Below are 21,294 nucleotides of genomic sequence, written 5' to 3' on the forward strand. Positions count from 1 at the left end.
CTATCCAGTTGTCCCAACACCACCTGCTGAAGAGACTGTCCTTTCTCCCATTGAATGGTCTTGGCATCCTTGTGGAAAATCAGTTGACATAGATGTATGGGTTTACCTGAGGACTCAATTCTGTTCCATTAATCCGTATGTCTACCCCTCTGGTTGGCCTCTTATGACTCCACCTTTCAGCACCGGGATTCTGAGCATCATGTCGTGCTGGGGCACTTTGCCTCTTCCTCCAGATGGCCTCTTGGACAGAGTCCTTTTTTAAGATGTCTCCAAGCTGACTTTCCCCTACAGATCCACTTGGCCCAGAGCACAAAAGCAAATCATCCACAACAACAAAACGATACACCTCTCTTTCTCCCTCTGTTGCTTTTACTCTTACTCTTGCTCTCTCTCCCTTCCTCTTCTTCCTCAGGTCCACAGACGCAGCCTCTAGATTTCTCAGCCAAGAATCAGATACCTGTGTTCTATGTCTCCTGAACTTCAAGGGACATATGTCAAGCCCTCAGGATGGTCTCTTCTAATCCCTTTCATTCGACATACAATGTGGGGAAAGTACCCATTTCTCCACCCTACTTGAAGTGAGGTGGAAAAGTAACAGAGCATGCTACAGCAACCCAACAATTCTCTATAAAGGAATGGTCTTTTTCCCTCTGTCTTTATTTTCAACCCTTTTTATACCTTCAAGATTGCTGATGGGATATGTATTACAAAACCAGTTTCTATAAACCCCATTTCAAGTCCTCCATAAAAGGGTCCTACTTTAGAATTGGGGATGTTGTTCTTAGCCTTTTGTGGCCTCAGCTAATACTGAAATATAAAGAGTTCTATTTTATTATCTCTTTACAAATGAAGGATGAATAAATAAACGGATGGACGGATGGATGTTAGCTTCCTTCCCCTACTCCCTGTCACCTTTTAATTGAATTCATTGGCCAGCTCTGTGCAGCCAAAGTTAATTAATGTTGAGCAACAACCTGCTGTGGCCATCTGAAGAATCAAGTCCCAACGATGATAAAAAAAAAATTCATATATAATCTCTTGATATCTAATGAGCAAGTAATTTTGAAGAGTTGAACAGGTTTCTGATTTTGAGATGGTAAAAATATTTCTGTCCCCTTCTCCTCTTGGAAAACCACGCACAACCAATAAGAAGAACAAAAAGCCACATCACAAACTCTTTGATGAAACTAGGTATGGTAGGTAATCTCCACAGATGACCCCTCATGAGTCCTCCCTGCTTCCTCTGCTGTTCCTCACATCAACACTTGGGGATTATTTTCCCACCCCTTGGATATAGGCTGGAATTGTAACTGACCTTGACCATAGAATACAGCAAAAGTGACATTCTGAGACTGCTAAACACAAGCTTTAAAAGGACTGGCAGCATCCACTTCCTTCCTTTTGGAAACTAGGTGCCATCCAAGCAGAGTCCAAGCCAACGGAAATGCCACATGTAGACGAACCAAAGGCACACTGGTTGAAAGCTCGGACTAAGCTCATAGCCGACAGCACCAATTGCCAGCCATGTGAATCCATCATATTGAGCATTCTAGCTCAGTCAAGCACCCCTTAACTCAGTCAAGCACCCAGATGACTGCAGTCTCAAATGACATGTCACGGAGGAGAGACCAGTCAATACACAGAACCTTGAGAAAAAAGAATATGGTTATTGTTTAAAGCCACTACGTTTTGTGGTAGTCTGTCACATAGCAATAGCACTAGGATAGGAGCGCCTGGGTGGCTCAGATGGTTAAGCATCTGCCTTCATCTTAGGTCATGATCCCGGGGTCCTGCGATCAAGCCCCATGTCAGGCTCCTTGCTGACAAGGAGCAGCAAGGAGCCTGCTTCTCCTTCTCCCTCTGCTGCTCCCCCTGCTTGTGCTCTCTCTCACTATCTCTCTCACCCTGTCAAATAAATAAAATCTTTAAAAAAAGAAAAAAAAAGAAACACTAGGATATATCTGCAGCCCCAAAACACAGTATTTAGAGGTAGACAGTGGGTGGATTAATGATAAATGGCTCATTAGAGAGAAGGAAATTCCAACATAAGTGCCTGCGAAGGGTGTGAAAATGATAATCAATACTGGAAGAAAGATGCACTAAAAATTCTAAATGAAGATAATTCTCAAATTAGAATTTCATATGCAACCAGGGGCGCCTGGGTGGCTCAAATGGTTAAGCGTCTGATTTTGGCTTGGGTCATGATCCCAGCCAGGGTCCTGGGATTGAGCCCTAGAGTTGGGCTTTGCATTCAGCTGGGGTCTGCTTCTCCCTCTCCCCCCTCTGCCCCTCCCCCTGCTTATGCTCGCTCGCTCTCTCAAATAAATGAAATATCGGGGTGCCTGGCTGGCTCAGTCGGTCAAGTGTCCAACTCTTGATTTTGGCTCAGGTCATGATCTCAGGGTCATGAGACTGAGCCCCATTGTCAGGCTCCACGCTCAGCACAGAGTCTGCTTGTCCCTCTCCCTCTGCTCCTCCTCCTCCTCTCTCTCTCTCTCTCTCAAATAAATAAGTAAAATCTTTAAAGAAAGAATTTGATCAAGCAATGTGTGGCTCAATCAGATTTTTAAAAATAAATAAATAAAATATTTTTTAAAAAGAATTTGATATATAACCGCATTATAATAAAGCAAGTACATGCTAAAGGCAGTCTCAGATGTGCAAGCACAATATGTATCTTCCAAAAAAAATTCTCAAACTCAAGAAGCTTCTGGAGGATGTGGTTTACAAAGATGATACCAGGAAATAGACATGGGATCCAGGACACAGAAAATCTAACAGAATAAGGATGTGAAGGTCAATCCAAAGACATCAGCTATGAAGCAAGCAGTCAGTCCGGATGGGAACAGGAGATTGGAGGGCTTCAGAAGGGATGCTTCCAGGGAAATAAAGAAATGATACGTATTCTTTTTATTTTCCACTTAACAAGTATTATGGAGAACTTATTATGTTTTAGGGCCTGTTCTAGGCACTGAGGATACAGTAATGAACAAAATAATGTTTCTGACTTCTTGAAATCTGCATTCTGTGGAGCTTTCTATTATCTGACAAGTTATGGAAAATTGTTATAAACCTTTTTACACAACTGTTGAAGCACCCTGGAAAAATTCATCAAATGTAACACAAAAGAAAAAAGTAACATAAAACTTAGTCATTAAGCAACTCCAGGAAAAACAAAACGTTGAAAAAGAAAGTGAATGTCTTAGTTCATCAATAGGCTCAGCAGCAAATGATATTTGTATAAACATGGTAGGAAAAGTATAACGTAGATTTAAACAAAAAATGAGATACATTGGGGGGATGGAGGGTGTGGAAGGGGAAGGTATATGTTAGCTAAAATCCAGATTTGACATAATAAAAAATCAGTAGGTGATGTCCAAACTCGAATAAAAAAAAAAGTGTGTATGTGTGTAATTTTAAAGAATGGAGGTAAATATCAGAAGAAATAGCTATAGATTTGAAAGAGGTTGCCACTAGGGAATGGGATGAGGGCAGGGTGGGGCAAGGGACCAATGTTTGCCATTAAAGCCCTTTTAGCACTATTGGGACTTTTTTTTGCTTTTTAAAAAACACTTTGAGGTTAAAAGATGTATTTTAAAAAGGAGCTGAATTAAACTCTTTTTTGGAACTTCTTCCTGGAGCTATGAAGAGGATATGATGAGTGCTAACTTTGCCAAAGGTCGGAGTTCCCTAACCTAAAGGTGATCATTGACTTTCTTACATTAGACTTTCATGCCATCTACACTCCTAGCCAACAACTCCATTTTTAGCTGGGCTGCCATCTTTAGACAACCATCAGTGCTTGTGTAATCATTTAATGTATTATTGCATTTTGTCCTATTATTTTATAAGAATGACTACACATGGAAATAAAAGTCTTATAAATATAACCCAGTTGAGACAAAGATCATTAGATATGTCCGAATAACAAGTATTGGGCTTAAATTGGCCCACAGCTGGTGCAAGTGTGAATTTAAAATTCAATTACAAAAGATGGGGAAAATTCTACCCACATTAGTCATTGAAGAGTGTGTCTAAAAGACAAAGTATAATTATCAAATAAATAATATTTTAGTTTTCTGAGAACAGGATCACACTTACAGCATGTAAACCACTTGTTTGAATTTTGTACATTGGACTGTCACCCAATTTTTCAGGAAAACATTATATAACAAAACTGGGGGCTGCAGACAAAGGCAATTTGGTGGTAGGTGGAGTCTTAGAAGCAGGTTTAAAAACCAAGTCTTGTCTCAGGTCACTAAACATCTAGGCCTATTCTTGCTTTCCTCTTAATTACCATATTTCAAAAATGAATAAATTAATGAAGCAACAAGAAAGCTAGAGACTTCTCCAACTAAATATGACAGCAGATATAGTCTATCCCTCATTAACAAATGCACACATATATAATACTGACAAATACAGGATATTTCAAAAGTCAGGCACCATAAGAATCCCACAACTGGACCAAAGTCATTTATTCACCTTCTTTCTTAGTGAAGACCAACTATCTCAGTTACCCACAATAAGAGGATGGTGATGGTTTTAGTAAACGGTTGCTAAGCTCTTTATATTGGTCATCTTCCATCAAATTTTGCATAAGCATATGCACACACACACACACACACACACACACACACACTGTGGAAAAGCCCATCATTAAAAATGTAACCATTAAGGGGATATTGTTCACTTTTATAAACTCAAGACTACCCTCTCATATTTTTATGGCTTCCTGCCTATAATTTACTTTGTAAAGAAACCTTTTGGAGCAGAGGTCCTAATAGAATAGAAAGGGATCTAGCTATCACCTCATCCAGAGATTCTGAACCTGGTGTGTTGTGGGGGCATGGGGTGGGGAGGGGTAATATATGTGTATGCATTTCTCTGCAGCAAGCCATAACATTCTTCAGGTTCTCAGAGGGTCCATGACTCAGAAAGGATAACATCCGAGCTGAAGGAGGGAGAGTGCTTTGCCCAGACACAGTAGCTGAAATGGGACTACAACTCATTTTGCCTAACTTCTGTCCACCACACCATGGAGTCTAGCCCCAAACCCAAGAGCTTCCATTATGCCTAATGGTATGATACATACCCAAAGGGTGTTCAACTCTTACTGATGAAAATGAGGGGCATAACGTTTTAAAATAACCCAATAGTAGGAGTTCACTGGTGCATGACTTTCTTCCACTAAGGCAATTTCTTTTCCAAGATTGGCAGAGGTCTCCTGCATCCATTATTATAAACAGTTCCCTTTGTGAGCCATGTAAAACATTCCTGAATGCTGACACTGAAATGTGCACTTATGTATCAGATCTTTTCAAATAGGAATAGAATCGTAGGTTCCTGTCCTCTTTCAAATCTCTTCCTACCCCAATTTAAATCCTAGCTACATAATTACTTCTCAACCTAGCATGATCTCTGACTATTCAATATTGACTCCTCGGCAGGAACTCCCACCAAAGATTTTTATTTCTGAGCCTGCAGGTTGTTGGGAGTACAACTGCGCTTCTTGGGCTCAGAGTATTAAGTGTTATAATCCAAACATTTCTCAAGAGGCCAACATGTACATTTGAGGTCAACATAATTTTTGGTCTTTGCCAGTCAGAGCTGATTTAGGCCCTAGTGAGCTAAATATGATAGGCTACATATCTATTCCAAAAGCCCTGAAATCTAATCTCCTTAACTGTTAAACATTGACTTTAAAAGGTACAGTTTGAGCATATCCAAAAGCACTGCTCAATTTGATGATTCTGCACTACAAAGCCGAATGAAACTCTTCAAGCAGAGATTTTGCAAATTCTTTTGGATTTCTGTAAAATAATGAGTGCCTTGTACAATATTTATTGCTGTGGGCTTAGCTTTGTATTTTTAACTCTCTTTGTTTCATGACATGCTATAATTATATGCTCAAACCATAGTCTAAATTTATCTTATTGTAGTTTTCTGGTAAAATACTATGTACTACATACAACATTTATATTTATAAAGTCTATGACAGAGGCAGAGAGAGGTTTGTTTAGACCTTTAAATTGGGGTGTGAGGAAGAGAGGGAAAGAAGAAACAAATTTCAGGAGAATTCTGCGTCAAAGGGTACGTGTTAAATGCTCTCATGGATGTCGGTGCATGAGATGATATGATAACTATTCATTACCACCTCTTTTGTGCTGGTATCATGGAGACAGGAACCCTTGGTTCTCTCCCTGGCTTTGCCACTAACTAATGGCCTGACCGCTCAAGTTTGAATGCCTCATTTGTAAAATAAGGTAGCTGGACTATATAATCTTGAAAGTACCTTCTAGCTTGTACAAAGTATAAAATTCAGTGGCGCCTGGGTGGCTCAGTCGGTGAAGCGTCTGCCTTCGGCTCAGGTCATGATCTCAGGGTCCTGGGATCGAGCCCCGCATCGGGCTCCCTGCTCAGCGGGGAGTCTGCTTCTCCCTCTCCCTCTGTGCTCTCCCTCAATCTCTCTCTCTCTCTCTCAAATGAATAAATAAAATCTTTAAAAAAAAACCTGTAAAATTCTACAATACTCTGCATAAGGAACTGGAAATGTTTTCATGGAGGGAAAACTGTATGTGCTTTGGCTATAGCAGCCCTCTATTAGGACCACGATCTGTAAAAATACCTGCATATTTTGAAAGACAATAAAAAGTATTTTGGAGAATTGTGAATCTCAGATTACGTATGTACATAACACAATTTTTATACTTATTGATATATTTAATAACCAGTATATTTTTGAACAAAAATGTGAGTAATGAAGAAGAATTTGCCCTGCCAGATATTTCCATGTCTCTTAAAGCAACGATAATTAAAACAGCATGACACCAGCATAGGAGTAGACTGGCATCGATGGATCAGGAAAGAAAGCACAGAAACAGTCCGTACAGGACATACCTATATAGTATATGATAAGGGTGATACTTCAAATCAGTGGGGAAAGAAAAATGCTGGGACAATTGTTAGCTATTTGGGGATAAATTGAGCCAACATGAATTCCAGATGATATAAAAAGTTAAAGGTAAAAACTGAAACCATAAAAACTAAAAGAAAACACAGTCATGGAGTAAAGGAGTCATTCTAGGTTTAACACCAAAGAGAAAACTCTAAAGGTAAAGATTAAAAGATTTGACTATATAACATTAAAATATTCTACATGTCAACAAAATGCCATGAACAAAATTAAGAGGCAGACAACAAACTCAGAGAAAGAATTATACCATATATGAAAAATGATTAATATCTCCAATACAAAGAAAATGTTTCAAATCTATAAGAGAGGACAAACACCCCAATGGAAAAATAAACAAATGATATGAGCAGACGATTCATAAAAGAAGAAATACAAATTGCCAATAAATATGAGGAAAGTATCTTCTGTCTCATTGCTAATCAGAGAAATGCAAATTAAAATAATACCAGAAATAATATTAAAAGGCTCAGTTATTAAATAAACTCAGAGAAAGTATTGGCTTAAAAATAAGCCACAGTGGGGCGCCTGGGTGGCTCAGTCCATTAAGCATATGCCTTTGGCTCAAGTCATGATCTCAGGGTCCTGGGATGGTGCCCCATGTTGGGCTCTCTGTTCAGCAGGGAGCCTGCTTCTCCCTCTCTCTCTGCCTCTCCCTCTGCTTGTGCTCTCTCTCTCTCTCTCAGATGAATAAAATCTTAAAAAATATTTAAAAAATAAGCCACACTTTTAAAACAGAATTTTCAGGGTTGACATAGGTCACTAATTTCACAAATATTTACTAAGCAACTGTTACCTATCAGGCACTGCATTAAGGTAATAAGGACTCAAGATAACTTAGACATGGTTCTTGTCCCATGAAGCATTTGTATGGAGATGGAGGACAAGTGATAAGAGACTTTCAGATAAAGGGCACTGTCACACCCTACTGGTAAGACAGTAAATTGTTATGCCCTTTCTAGGGCATACCAAAGCAATTTGACAATATACGTTAAAAGCCTTAAAAATATACTCCTCAATCCTGCCATTCTAATGCCAAGGCTTTTATCCTCAGGAAATGATCAGAAATATATAAAATTAATGGTAGCAAAGAATTTTTTTTTAAATTTTTTTATTGTTACGTTAATCCCCATACATTACATCATTAGTTTTAGATATAGTGTTCCATGATTCATTGTTTGTGCATAACACCCAGTGCTCCATGCAGAACGTGCCCTCCTCAATACCCATCACCAGGCTAACCCATCCTCCCACCCCCCTCCCCTCTAGAACCCTCAGTTTGTTTTTCAGAGTCCATCGTCTCTCATGGTTCGTCTACCCCTCCGATTTCCCCCCCTTCATTCTTCCCCTCCTGCTACATTCTTCTTCTTTTTTTTTTCTTTCTTAACATATATTGCATTATTTGTTTCAGAGGTACAGATCTGAGATTCAACAGTCTTGCACAATTCACAGCGTTTACCAGAGCACATACCCTCCCCAGTGTCCATCACCCAGTCACCCCATCCCTCCCACCCCACCCCCCACTCCAGCAACCCTCAGTTTGTTTCCTGAGATTAAGAATTCCTCATATCAGTGAGGTCATATGATACATGTCTTTCTCTGTTTGACTTATTTCGCTCAGCATAATACCCTCCAGTTCCATCCACGTCGTTGCAAATGGCAAGATCTCATTCCTTTTGATGGCTGCATAATATTCCATTGTATATATATACCACATCTTCTTTATCCATTCATCTGTTGATGGACATCTTGGCTCTTTCCACAGTTTGGCTATTGTGGACATTGCTGCTATAAACATCGGGGTGCACGTACCCTTTCGGATCCCTACTTTTGTATCTTTGGGGTAAATACCCAGTAGGGTAGCAAAGAATTTTTGAGTGCTTACTAGGTATGAGGCCCTGTTCTAAGAACTAGACATGCATTAACTCATTTATTATGAGAATGGTACTATTTCAGCCCTGTTTTACCTATGAGGACATGGAAGCACATGGAAGTTAAATAATTAGCCCAGGGATTACAGAGCCTGGGGCCAAACCCAAGCAGTCCCTATGCCATGATGTCTATGAGAGGCTATTAATTATAACATTATTTATATTTGTCAACATGAACATATATACAAATAATCTAAACAAACACCAATAGGGGCTCAGTTAAATAAATCCAGTGGAATACTATGGTGATGCCTATAATCATGATGTAAAGATTATTTAATGACTTGAGAAAATGATCACAATATACTGTTATGTAGACAAAAAGAATTTGCAAGATGGTAATCGCGGCGCTGAGTGAAAGGATTCAAGGTGATTTCTACTTTTTTCTTTGAGCTTTTCTATACTTTGCAAATTTCACACAAAGAATCTGTATTATCTTTATAATCAGATAGATACATTAATTTAAAACCCATTTGACGAAATGGAGTCATTGAAGTATTTTCAGTACCATACAAGAGTTTTGCCTATTCCCCTTACCTGGAATGCCCTCTCCCACCCATCCTGCTCTGTCCTTTTCCCTTTGTCCTGCCTAACTTCCACTTACTCCTTAGGATACAGCTCAGGCTCACACCTTCAAAAAGCTTTTGGAGACTAACAGCATTCACACCCCTGTCCCCAGCCTAGACTGGGTATCTCTCCTCTGTGCTCCCATAATGCCCTGTGCAAGTCTCTGGCATCCACTCGCCAAGTGATTTGTTGATCCATCAGTTCCCTAGCTCCTATCCCTATCAGTGTCACAGATGAGTCTCTTCATAGCCCTTGCACAGTGTCTGGCTCAGAGCAGATAGCAAATAAATGTTTATGAAGGGAACGAAAAATATTTCTTCATGAAGAAAAGAGAGAAGAAACTCATTTTCCAAAATACAACATTCATAGGTTGGTTTGAGAAGTGGTTGAGAGGTTTAGGTTTGGGGAAGCCCCGCCTCTATAAAACTCACTACCTTGGGTCACCCTGGTCATGTTGTCCTGTTGAAGGGACAGCCTGGGTCTTCAATGCCTAAGGGCAACCCCCTTTGCTGCTACTGCCCCCTAGGCTTCCCCCATGCTAACCTTTGTCACACTGTCTTGTCCCAGTAGACTGTGAGCTCCTTGGGGGCAGGATCCATGTCTTTCGCATCTCTGTATCCAGCACCTAGCACAGTGCCTGAGGCCTTCTTGCTGACCTCCACTGACTAATCATCACAAACCTTTTCTTAGTAACTGGTGGGAGCAAGAGGCCTGAACTCTTTGGAATTAAGCTGTCTGACCAGCACCAGAATTCGCTCTGCCCCTCCCTTCCCCCCGGTACAGATGGCCTGTGTTGAGGAACCACCATGCACAGTTACACTGGAAACTGCTTTCTCTGTTTTAAACAGCAAACACAAAATTCCCACTTCCAGTCTAGCATCACAACGAAGGAGGTAAGAAAGGTGGGGCGGGGGAGGTGGGGCAAGAAGGAATGTCTTCAATTTCCCATTGTGGCCAAGTCATAAGAACTAATTAAAGGAGTAGCTGTTTTCCTCAGAATTTAAAGTCAGAGTGAGTGAAAATAGATAAGGTAAACAGAGTCTGTTGACAAGATACCAGAACAACAGGTTGAAAAGCAAACACTTCTGAGATTCCAAAATCTTTAAGTTTATATGTTTTTCTCCCCACACTGGTCGGCCTCACAGCAGGCTTCTAACCCGCCTCAGTCAGGCCACCATCTTTGGTCAATCAATTGGTATGAAAGTGCATCTGCCACAGCCCTCCCCACACACGGAACAGAGCTTTTGCCCTAACCGGGTCTCTGCCGTCTCCAGGTGTGCCCTCCTGCCCCACAAACCCTGCTCCTGACCTCAGGGAGTCTGCTGAACCCTGCTCCTGACCTCCGGCAGTCTGCTGTCTTTACAGCCCTGCTAATTTGCATTCCCGAATGTTTCCTTTCCTGGCCTATCTGATGATGGCCAAGCCCCAAAGCACAACTTTCTCAATACCACAAGAGTGCAGTTCTATTTGTGTCCCATATGACTCAAAGGGAACTAGAAACCTCATCAGAGAGGTAGCTGGGGAGACTTCCAACCTCATTTTCAATCATCATCCCCTAGGTTCATAAACACTCCGTATACTCCGTGTGGACAATGTTCCAAGAGAAACTGTGGATAAGAATCTGTTTGAAGCAGTGTATTTCATCTATGGACACTTTCCGAAGGCTCACCTGTGGAGAGTTGAAATATGACTGGGAAGCTGGCCAGTTATAACATGATATAAACACCCAAAGAACTAAAGAAAGCCCTCTACTAAATGATCTGTCTTTCCATCAGGTTAGAACCCAGTAGAATATATTCTAAAATAGAATAATCATATAGGACAGTTATAAAAGTAGAGAGGTTAAGAGGTCCAGCTCCAGGGTCAAATAGACCCAGGTTCAAAGCATAGCTTTAGATGGTGCTTATTGAATGATTTGAATCTCAGTTTCCTCATCTGAAAAAGAGGGCTAAAAATAGTGCCCACCTCATTAGCGTTGCAAGGCTTAAATGAGATAATGCGTATAAATACACATAGCACAGAACCTGGCATAGGAGAAGTGTCCCAAGATATTAAAATTATTGTTATTTTGGGGGCACCTGGGTGGCTCAGTCAGTTAAGTGTCTGACTCAATTTTGGCTCTGGTCATGATCTCAGGGTCATGACATTGAGCCCCTGCCTGGGGCTCCATGCTCAGCAGGAAGTCTGCTTGAGATTCTCTCTCTGCCTCTCTCTCTGTCCCCCCATACACTGTCTCTCTCTCAAATAAATAAATAAATCTTTAAAAAAATGTTATTTTTATCTGTGGGGAAGACTACTTCATCAATATGCGTGTTCTCTTTTTCCTGGCACCCAGCTAGACTACATATCCCAACATCCCTTGCAGTTAATAGTGGTTATATCTGGCTAATGAAAAGGGGACAAAAGTTATGTGCAACACTTCCAGGTTTGGCCCCTCTATGCACAATCTTCTATGCTCTTTGCCCTCCCACCTGCTAGACGTTGACACCCAGGGCAACCTTGGATGCCCCAAGCTGAAGATGTCAGGACCTCCACCAACCTGGATCCCTAAATGTCTACACAGAGACGAGCCCTGTTACTACCACCACTGACTAGGAACACCCATTTTGGACCACTATGTAACTAGTAAATAAACTTCCACTGTGTTAAGACGCTGAATTTTGAGGTTCATTGGTTACAACAGCTAGCATTATCCTAACTAACATACTGTCTAAGTCACAGAAGAGCAGAACCCTTAAAAACCTCCTCCATTGTGCAAGAGATATTGAGGCTCAGAGTCATTGTCCAAGGTACTTCAATGGACCTTTTGCTTCAGACTACTTCAAGTACACCCTGCACTTTTGCATATTATGCTAATTAAAGACTGTAGGATCAAAGTCTTCTCTGCTTGCTTAGTTAAGGCTAGATCTAGGCCTAGGGGAATTTTAGCACAGAAAGTTGGAAATACAGACCTCTTCTACTAGACAGCATAACAAGAATGGAAGGAAAACAGGAGAGCCCTTTCTCACTGTTCTGTGTCTTCCTCACAGGGGGTCATGAGGTTATCATATTATTATACTTGGGAAGGGGCTTTGAAAAATGAAGAATTACACCATATATGGTACTATTCCTCAGCAATTTTATTGGCTTTTCCTACTAATGACCCAGGAAAACGAATCTACAAACATTTATTAGGCAACTATTGTTGCGCTTTCTTAGCCCTCTACCAGTCATTGTGGGGAATTAACCATCGTCCTCAAGAAGTTTACAATCTAGCTGTCTTAGTTTGAGCCACTATAACAAAGTGCCATAGACAGGGGTGGGCAGAGGGGTGCTTATAAACAACAGATATCAATTTCTCACAGTTCTGGAGGCCGGAAGTCTCTAAGATCGGGGTTCCAGCATGGTCAAGTTCTGGGGAGGGCAGACTTCTCACTGTGTCCTCACGTGGCTGAATTAGAGAGGAAGCTCCCTGGGACCTCTCTTAGAAGACGCTAATCCCATTCATGCAGGCTCCACGCTCATGATCTAATCACCTCCCAAAGGCCCCCATCCCCAAACACCAACACATTAGGGATTAGGTTTCAACATATGAACTTTATGAACTTTAAAGAGACACAAACACCAGTCCACTGCACTAGCTAATACTGCACCAAAGACTTTAGAAGTGCATAGTTACATGCTTTAGACAATGCCAATCCTAGGGGCATGCAGAGAAGGGAGAGACTGATGAGGCTAACTATTTCTAGAAGACCTCATAAAGAATGAAACCTAGGCTAGACTTCAAAAGACTCTCAAGAATTGGCTAAGCAGAGAGACCACATATATAGGCACATAAGGATAATTCAAGCAAAAGGGAGTAATGCCTGGATTGCCAAAATAATTAAAGTGAATACCTGCTTCTCTTACCCTTCTTTTCCTAAAATTCATCCAGTAATAATAATAATAGCTGAATAGTAATTCACTATGTGCCAAGAACTATGCTAAGCATTTCTTGACCATTATCTAGTTTCACCTTTACTAGAATCCTGTGAGTGAGGTACCAGTGTCTCCATTCTACAGATGAGAAAACAGAGGCTGGAAGACTTTTAACTGCCAAAGGTCTCACAGTTAAGAAGTAGCAGAGGCATGGGCGCCTGGGTGGCTCAGTCGGTTAAGCATCTGCCTTCAGCTCAGGTCATGATCCCAGGGTCCTAGGATCGAGTCCTGCGTCGGGCTCCCCGCTGCGCAGGAAGCCTGCTTCTCCCTCTGCCTCTCTCTCTCTCTCTCATGAATAAATAAATAAAATCTTAAAAAAAAGGAAGAACAGCTACAGAATTCAGCCCAGATGTACTAGCCGACGATGAAGCACACAGAAGAGGAACTAGCCTTATTAGGGTACCTTCTATGAGCTAGGTGCTTAATGTACATCACCTCATGTAATCCCCCAACATCCCTTGGAAATGGATATGATGAGAAAACTGAGTGTCAGAGAAGGTAAGTGACAAGGCTATTAAGCGACAGAGGTGTGATTTAAATCTAGGTCTGTCTCACTCCAAAGCACATTCTAAAACTCTAACATGAAAACTTCACCAGAGCAAGCGAGGTAGTTGGAGAAGCTTGAAGTGCACCTCTGCAGAAAGGAAGAAGAAATTAGCAAGTGCCAGAACCCAACACAAGTGTAGCACAAGGACTGTTTAAAGGCATTTTTACATGCATTATCTCATATTTGTAAGCTGGCAGGCTGAAGTTCAGTGGTAAAAGGCTCCAGGTATTTCATGTTCGCTGGTATTTAATTAATTCTAAAGCATCTCTGAAGAGTTGAAAAATAAAATCTCAAAACCACTATGTCACACTTTTTCAATAGGCACACACAACCAGTGTAAGCCATGGAATAACATGACATCTTTCTGGAACATCTATTTTCCTTAAAGACCTGGAAGGAAAAGTTACATAATTTACCTGACGATTTATTTTGAAAAGTCAAAACAAACACAAATACATCCTGAAGTAGTATGCAAAAACCTATGATATTTTAAGGTAAAAAACAGAATCTTCAAAGAAATTTCACGCATGTGACAGACTGCTCCAGGGCCCCTGGAGAGTTCACACTGCTCTGTTGTTAAGGCTACTTGGGGAGGAGGAGCTTAAGAACTCTACAGTATTATGTCCTAAATAGGGTTATTCCATCTTCTCTGAAAGTTTCACCAATTCTTATGTACATTTCGGTCTGTCATGATTTAGCAAAACAACAGTCTCGCGAGTTAGCCTCAGCTCATAAGTCTGGAGTACAGAAAGTTAGACTTTCAATCAAAATTGGAAAAAACCATATAGCACATGAGACATATTTCTTGGTTAAGCAAAGACGACCGGATCTGCTATTCCAGACACCGGTAAAAAACATAGCACAACAGCTGCCATCCGCATTCTGGCTAACATCATAGTTAGCTGAAGGGACGCAGCATTATCCAGAAGGGGTTGTTTGCTGCTAAATCTTACAAAGGATAAGCAGAGAAAATTGCTCCAAGGACATGGACTCAGCAAACCCACAAACCTGGATTTTCATTATTTCTCTAACACTGCCGATTTTGTGAAAATAATATTAGAAATTTCTTATTCTTCCTCAAATGAACTGCTGCTTGGATTAAATATTAAACAGAGCTTGGATTTTGACTGAAACACATGTTTAAACTCACATACCTATGTACTTTTAAAAGAAGTGCTTGACCCATTAATGTATGTATGAATCTTTACGTGGGAATTCTGTCACTCTAGTAACCATCTGGTCATGATTTCTACCTGCAACACTCATCGGTGTGCTTGTTGCTATTCATCATCCTTAAAATGAGCCTTAGTCTCACAGGTTTAGTCTCTATGGAGCAAGTTTAAGGTCCTCAGGCAACAGAAAGGATAGCTTCCCAAGAAGTCACACATTTCAGAAATGCTCGTTCTGCAGTCTGCCTAATGGAGGCTCAGTAGAAATCAGCCTTGTTTCTTTTATTTGGATGATATTAAGTCCCAAATGGAGTTGTCCACTGGCCCACTCTGGGCTCCTTTCTCTGGGCAGCCTGGCACTCTGAATAATGGGACACTCACAAGCAGCCCTCTTCGGGCTCCCTTGCTTACAGTGAGGATTCAGAAGCAAACAATGAGCCAACCTAGTCTAGTCAGGGACTTTTCCATCCTTTGAAATGCTGGGCTTTAGCTGTCTGGCAAATCTCAGTACATGAGTTTCAGTTTTCACTCTGGGTTCTGCTCTATTTGTCCACAAGAATGTGCTATATAGCTTTCCTTAGAATCCAATTGCTACAATCTTAAATAGAAAAAAAAAGCAGATTACAAAATTGCTTCTACACTGCAAGTGTAATTATGTAAAAATTATGTACGCTATGGACAGGGACTGGAAGGGAATGAGGAAAAAAATGAAAACAATTTGATTTGCAGGGGGTGGCAGGACGATGAAGGAGGATTTTTTTTTACTCTTTCCTATAGATTTTCTGTAACATTCTCAGAGGCTGTACATGCAACAAAACACAGCCAGTTAAATCTGTGACTTCCTGTAGCTAAAATGTTGATCGTCTTTCTGTTCATTTAGTGTTTGTCTTACACGGACAATGTTCCCTTTTCGACATTATCTGAAAGAACAGATTTCACCATAATTTAGGGAGTCTTTGCCAAGAAAATCAATAAAGACATATTTATACAGAACCTAGAGTGGGCTGGCTTTCTCCAGGAATGTGTTGAGTTAATTGAAAAGGTTTTGGTTAAGGTTAGCCAGTCGGAGATCACAGCATTGTAGACAACACATACTGTGAGTATGAACTTCGTACAACCTTTCAAATACCTTTGGGAAGGCAGGAAATTGAAATATTGTGCTATATTGGCAACTAAATGGTCATTTATCATCCATGCTAAGTTTGGAGCTGGGAAGAACGGTTTGGAAACTCTCGAAGGGCCTTTATTAACAATTTCAAAGTTAGACCTGTGTATGTAGATTTTCACAGCATATTTGGGGAAGACTAAGAGATAACATCTGCGTATACTATTAACATGGCCTCTCTAATAACAACTTCGGACTGTATTCACACCCACAAAAGCTGCATTAAAATACATTAAGCTTGAGACACCAACTGACAAAAGCAAGGAAATTCACAGTTAAAGGGGAAACGTGCCATATGTTCTTCAATACCTAAGAGCAACGGGGTGCATTTGGAAAGTCATTAAAGCGGCACCCAGTTGTGCCTAGGTATTGGAGAACATATGGAATCTTTTCCTCCGTGAGTGTAATTTTCCCTGCTCTCACTGAATGCATGTATCAATCTTCACTTTTTGGTCATATAGGTTTTTGTTTGTTTAATTACCATAGCATGTAAAATAAATACCTTCTCATTTTCAAAAATCAACACAATCACACAATGGCAACTGGTGCTCAGCTTTTGCTGCTTGATGGTTTCTCATTATTTGTCCTTTTCCAAGGTTCCTGCACCATTCCAACAGTTCCAGCTGTCTCCTACTCTGAAGGAGTACTGTTTCCTGTCCCCATCCCGAGGATGAAGTCTCCCGCGGTAGTCAGTACTTGCATCTTCCATTCAGCACCTTAGCGGGTCAATGGGCTGAAGTCAGAGTTCTAAGAGCGGAAGAACCCATTCTTCTGGACACTTGCTATTAGGGTAAAGTCTCTTTCTTCTTTAAATATGGGTTTCAACTTTCCATGTTGGCAGAAGTAGCAGCCAGTGTGATGTAAAGAGGTGTTTATTAATATAATCGCGTCCTCTTTTTGTGCCATTCTTTCATTCATTCACTTATTCAATCGTTTATTTGTTGGGCACCTGCCACGTTTACTGAGGGTTCTAGAGGGGAGGGGGGTTGGGGGATGGGTTAGCCTAGTGATGGGTATTAAAGAGGGCACATACTGAATGGAGCACTGGGTGTTATACGCAAACAATGAATCATGGAACACTACATCAAAAACTAATGATGTAATGTATGGTGATTAATATAACATAATACAATTAAAAATATATATATATATATATATAATTGACTTCGAAAGACTCTCAAGAATTGGCTAAGCAGAGAGACCACATATATAGGCAAGTTTATAATTGAATTCATTCAATACAGTCCACATACTTTTACTGAGCACCTACTACACGCCAGGCCCTGGACTAGGCACTAGGAATATTGACACAATTCCTGTAGTTTTGAAGCATGGGAGTGACAAGAACAGATTGGTGTAATCATTGAAAATGAAGAGGAAAGAGGAGAAAGAAGTGGGGAGCCAGATCATGCAAGCCATGCTTTATGCCACAGCAAGGAAGCAACCACAGAAGGGTTATAACCAAGAGAGCAGTATGATCAAATCAGTGTTTTAGAAAAATCACCCTGACACCATTAAAGAAGAGATAATGGAATCACCCTGACACCATTAAAGAAGAGATAAGAAAAGGACTCAAGGAAACTGGTTAGGAGGCTGATGAAAGATATTGAGGCTCTCAACAAGGGGAATGATAGCTGGGATGGAAGGGCATGGATAAAGTCAAGTAATATTTAGGAGAGAGTGAGCAGAACGTGGTGATTGATTGGACCTGAGAATTGGAGAGACATGATAGATCTGTGGGATGTGGAATTCACATAGACTCACTGAAGAGTAGAGGAAAACACAGAGATTATCCAGCTTAATGCTCTCATTTTTATCCATAAGGAAACTGGAAGTCTAAAATAGTTGGCTGACTTGTTCAAGTCAACCAATCTATTTTACGGTGGTGTAGGGCCCAAGACCAAGATCTCGCAGCTCACAATGAAGCAGTTTTTCAATGAATTTAACGTATCATCTAGGTTGATATAAAAGTATTAATTAAGTTTAGAATCCCCCAAGGCTGAAAACTAATCTCAAAATTATTTGAATGTTCCCCCATACTTTCCTTGCTTTTCTACTTCCACCACATTTGATCTAAAATTTCTGCTCTCTCCAGCCTCTTTCAGGCTCTGAAAAGATATGAATTTCCAAGTGTGGCAGTATGGCGACCTCATGATACTGTGACTGAAACACAAATGCTTTATGTAGATACTTATTGTGTCATTAAAATTTGAGGATAATAGCACAGAAATACAAAATACATAGTAATGAGTTGAGATACATCCTTAGAAAATCATTTTTTCCCTCCCTGGGTCTCAATTTCTAACTGTAAAATAAAGAAAGATTTATTAACTGCAGAGATAAATAATGTTGGAAGGCCATGAACCCTGAAATGTAGCAATTCAAAAATGTTTGTGGATCAACCACCTCTTTGCTAAATATAAAACTGTTACATTACTTACCTCTCAAACACTGCTAGTTTGATTCTGGATCGTTAATAATAGCACCAACTCAGAAGAAGCTCCAGTGAGAAATTAACAACAAACGTGAGTCTACATATCTCTGCCCAGTGACAGTGTCAACCCTGGCTGCTCACACCGACACTTTAATGCACTGCTTCCTATGCACTTCCAATGTCTTCTCAAACACAACTGTATCATCTACTGCACAAGCACTTTGAGATAGCACATACTCTCAATCGCTTTCGCAAGGGGGGCCATGAAGTCCAAGAGACTCTGAATCTTCCTCTTCAGCTTGAAAAACAGTATTTGGCACTTTGAGACTTGTTTTCTCCCTACCTCTCTGTACTGTCTGGTGCCTAACACCGAGACTGCTGGCTGGTTCCCCAGAAGACAGCCTAGTGCATCAAAATTATGCTGTAAAAGGTGGTCAATAGGGGCACCTGGGTGGCTCAGTCGGTTAAGCGTCTGCTTTCAGCTCGGGTCGTGATCCCAAGGTCCTGGGATCGAGTCCCGCATTGGGCTCCCTGCTCCGTGGGGAGCCTGCTTCTCCCTCTGACCCTCCCCCTGCTTGTTCTCTCTCTCTCTGTCAAATAAAGAAATAAAAATCTTAAAATAAAAGGTGGTCAATAGTTGAAAAGAAAGGTATATTTATATAATAGAGATAATATTTGTGAAAATATTGAAATGATATATATTTTATTCTTCATAAATATTTTCCTGTGGCTCCTCACCCACTGGATCAATGTGGCAGGATGAGGTGGGGGTGAAGATGGGAGCTTCTAGTACAACCTAGAACAAAGAAGTCTTTGCTCAGCTTGGATTTCAAACTAAATTCTTCTAAGTCCATAGCAAGACAATGAACTTGAAAGCCAGGTTCATTGGAGGGTTTCTAAATCTCCTTTTAAATTCCATTATATAGCAAGAGTTATGGCTCTGAGAATAGAGACTTATTATTAACCACAACATAAAAGAACATGAAGGATATGTCATATAATGGATTTGCCACCCAGGAAGGGGAAGTCCTTCCTGTACTGAGAGGAAGAGTTGGTGGCGAGGGGCATACATTTTGGGCAGATGAAAGTAGGGAGAAGATGCCTCATCCCCAAGTAGGCCAAACAAAAGGAACCCTAAATATATTGAGAGAATCTTGAACATCCTGGTGGTGGTCTACTTTCATGGCCACGTGCTAATACAGAAAGAGTGATTATGATATACTAGAAACATTAAGTGTGGCAGCATCAGCAGGAGAGACATCTATGTAGATGGTTCGGAGAACACTTCCAGTGGTCCAAAGCCTGTGAGTGGCAGGGGATGGGAAACACTGAGAGAACGAATGAGCCAGGACAAGTCTGGTGCAGGACGAGGAGGTTCGGAGAACTCAAGATCAAAGGGGCCCTGGATTATCCCAGTGGATAATACAGGGAAACAGCCCGTCTACTGCAGGCATTAGCACTGGATGCTACGGAACTCAGAAGGATGCAGAATATTCCCGAAAAAAAACCCGTAAGTTCCTCCTGTCCCACTGCTGCTGCCATCATATGTAGGCCCTCCTCTGCACGCAGACGTCACTGTGGGGAAAAGGGAACGGGAGAACCCCCCTGATACAGCCCTGAGAGAGGGAGTCTGAACATTGCAGGGAATGACTACCTAAAAGAGAGCCTTAAATGAGAAACTCAGTTGCCTTCGGTGGTAAGTTTAAGTTTTCCATCATCAACAAGATTGGAGACACCAGAGCAAGATGAAGTAAGTTTTAGGTAACACCAAATGTTACATATGGAGTCCATTTGTCTTTTCAATTTCGATCCTGTTATATTGGCTCATAGAAGAAATGATTAATCTTCCCTCTAACACAAAACTACTGCCACATCCCAAAGTGAAGCCGGGATCCTCAAGGTTCTTGCAAAGCATCTTAAGAATGGAGCTGGACTCATGGGGAGAACAGAACCTGCATTTCCTTATTGCCAGTTTAGTGCTCTCTCCTCCTTTCCCCACTAACGTAATTATTCAAAGCAGGTTTGAATACAGATAATGTAAGGCACGATTTGGTTGACAACCAAATGTTTTAACGACATTAAAACATCCAAGTTTAATTTCAGCCATGACCAAATCTACTGACTCTCCTCTCCTAATAAAAATAGATTCGATAACCAGCTAGGTTGAAAGAGCCGAACTGGTTTGCCTATTGGCTGGTGGTAGCAAGCAGTAGAGCTCCTCACTAACCGCTGTGCTGATTGACAGGGGCCTCTGAAACAATAGAAGAATATGCCAAACAACTCCCTTTTTGAATCGAACTCAAAACTCCTGAAAGGCTTTCATGCAGCCACGGCTGGCTGGTGTCTTCTTTGATGTGATAAAATTTCAGTCATTTTCAGCTGGAGTTGTAATTGCTATGTATGGGGAGGGGTTAGGGGCTGACTATCCAGTATTATTTTATTATTCTTTCAATTCAGTAATAATATAATAACTTAGAGATTTAACAGCTCAGATAAAGAATAGTGGCCTATTGAGAAACTTTAGTATTTTGCTTTTGACAGGACGTTCTTT

The sequence above is a fragment of the Halichoerus grypus genome, chromosome X (genome assembly GCF_964656455.1).
Source record: "Halichoerus grypus chromosome X, mHalGry1.hap1.1, whole genome shotgun sequence".
NCBI lineage: Eukaryota > Metazoa > Chordata > Mammalia > Carnivora > Phocidae > Halichoerus > Halichoerus grypus.